The following is a 3,177-nucleotide window of genomic DNA, read 5'->3' as shown; positions in this document are numbered from 1 at the left end:
TAAAAACTACTGTCTTAGTAATGTGTACTCTGCCTATTCCTTTTTGTCAGCCAATCAAATGTTTCTATTTGTGTACAAACAAAGAAAATGCAAAAGCACCACGCCTTATTAGTATATTTTCTCTTCTCTCATTAATCAAATCAGTCTAACTTCCAGTACGCTCAAGTTATTTTTAAAAAATCTCAACTGAAATCTTGCAATGCAGTGTAATCTTTATACAAAATGTACATGAACTACGAAAAAGACACGAACAAATCAATTAAATTTTTGTTTATCATTAAATGTTTATCTTGTCAACATAAACGTCGAGTCGCTATTTTCAGATATCTCATACGGCTGCTATAAAGTAGAAAATAAAAACTTTTTTTTTTATCGGGCCATTATTTCATTTTCCACGCTCTTTTTATTTGCAATAAGGTCTAATGCACTAAGAAATGATTCCGTGTTTCTGTGAGAAAGCGAGAGACAGAGAACGAGAGAAAGATTGGGGGAAGGAGGGGAGAGAGAGGGAGGGAGGATGGAGAAAAAGGGGAGAGAGAGAGAGAGAGAGAGAAAGCATCGCTTGGCTACTTTTTCAACTCTGATTAAAGCCCTTAGGAAGTGAAACGCGATATTAAACCCCCATATTAGTATTCGCGCTTAAAATATGTAAACCTATTTTGTTTGTAGGACTCAAGTGACATTCTTCGTCTGAATTAAAAGGAAAACATCAAACTCGCTTTTTTTTTTCGTTTTCATTTTTTTTTTAATGTATATATTCATTTTTTTCTTTCGTTTTTTTTTTTTTTGTGGAGTATTCATGGTTTTTACAAGGTCGTATTTCCAACTTTAAAATTTCTTGACGTAACAAAGCGTGAAAACATCAAATTTGTACAGAATGGTAACGTTCGTTATTGCACGTCGGAACAAGGGGGGAGGGAAAGAGTGAAAATTTCACAGATTCATTCGATTTATATCAAACTTATAATCATATTCAACTGGAAAATACCTGTTCCCAGAATGCGCCGGATGAATTCTCACAACAGAACAGTTTTGCATCAATTTATGTCCCTTTAAGAAAATTAAAATCAAGATATAATGATACTAAGCCTTATATCTAGAATATTAATCTCAATTATGATCAAAATAACACGATTTTAATTCTATAAAATGTTTGAACTGCTTAAGCTTATGTAAGAAAGTGAATTAATTTTCTCGTACGATCATTTTTGAAACGACATGTATTCTTTTTGATAGCAATTCTTTTCATCAGCACAGAGTAGAGACACCAAATTCGAAGTCTAAACATAGCATCAAGGTTAACGTATAGTTCAGTCCTAGTTATAAAACAATTCGAAAGAATGAGAAAAAGTCGGGGTATGATGAGTAGGCATAGGACAACAGCATATTCTTTTCATTGTTTTGACTCTCGAGTGTGTATCCGTTGATATCTTATATGCTTCTATATAGAGTGATGTGGTTCTCCGTTAATTAACTGTGTCTGACTGTGTCGGATATATACTCGAGGGTTAAAACAATGAAAAGAATATGCTGTTGTCATAACCCTAATGATGTGTTAAAACCATTTCCAATAGCATACAAAGCAATGAAATCGAAGATATATACGTGGATAGAACAGGGAAGAGTAGACTCTTAAAAGGTAATTATAGAAAAACATACACCAATAAAAACGGGATTTTTTTTTAACAAATTATTTGGGTTTTTTTTAGAGAAATATACCGATATATGATCATGATTAATGGATATTTTGCAATATTTTAATTAGAAAGATACCCTTTTAATTTAACAACTTCAAGAAACATTATCAAAAATATACTTAAACAGAAATATGAAAATTGCAAAACAGTAAAACAATTTTCAGTATAAAAATTACGCTAAGTAAAAGTAAGTTTAATGACAATCATGAAGTAATAAACATTAATAATAATAATAATAATAATAATAATAATATTAATAATAATCTTATAAATAATATTAATAATAATCTTATAAATGATATTAATAATAATCTTATAAATGATATTAATAATAATCTTATTAATAAAAGTAAGTTTAATGAAAATCATGAAGTAATAAACATAAATAATAATAATAATAATAATAACAATAATAATAATAATAACAATAATAATAATAATAATAATAACAATAATAATAGCAATAATAATGATAATAATAATAATAATAATAACAATAATAATAACAATAATAGCAATAATAATAGCAATAATAATAACAATAATAATAATAATAATAATAATAACAATAATAATAATAATAGCAATAATAATGATAATAATAATAATAGCAATAATAATAATAATAATAATAATAACATTAATGTTATAAATAATTGATACATCTCGAACAGGAATATGAGAAATTTATGACCATGCACAATGCACTACACCCAAAGAGTAATGCTAACTGACTTTACGTGAACAGGAAAAGGATGAAACAGGGCTGGTCTGTATAGAAAACTTCGAATGACTAAAAAACAGAATTAGAAATATACGTAAGGCAGGACACGGAAAGGTGAGGCTTTCATTGCAGACAAAGGCACTGAAAAAATGAATGACAGAACAGAGAGGCAGGGATGAGGCGAGGAAAGAAAAATAGGTATAGAAACATTTACACAGACGATTCATAAGGATGACAAAAGATGAAAATAACGAAAACACTTAGACATGGCTATGAAAGGACACCTAAACAGATAAACTGAATCTCTAGTAACAGCCGCAAGATATAACGTTTTCAAAATCAACTACATCAAAACAAAAATCAACAAAACACAAGAAAACAGCAAATGCAGACTCTATGACCAAAGAGACGAAACAAAAAACCATATAAGGGAATGCAGTAAACTTAAATATTAAAAAAGAATATAAGAGTAGACATGATTAAGTGGTGAAGGAAGTAAACTGGGAATTATGGAAACAACTTTCTTAGAACTGCACGCCTGTGGAATTCTGTTCCGTCTGCCTGCTTCCCATCGGACTACAACTTGGATGTCTTAAAGTCCAATGTTAACAAATTCCTAATTCCTAATGAACCGCCCCCTTAAGTAAACACTTCATCAAATCTCCACACTAACGTAATGTACTTGCAATAACCCTTATCCCGTAGTGGCTTCCGGGCCTTGATAAGTGGTGATCACTGTGTAAAAAAAAAAAAAAA

Source organism: Euprymna scolopes, chromosome 4, assembly GCF_053919585.1.
Source record: "Euprymna scolopes isolate OS-2025 chromosome 4, ASM5391958v1, whole genome shotgun sequence".
NCBI lineage: Eukaryota > Metazoa > Mollusca > Cephalopoda > Sepiida > Sepiolidae > Euprymna > Euprymna scolopes.
This window is presented reverse-complemented; position numbering follows the sequence as displayed.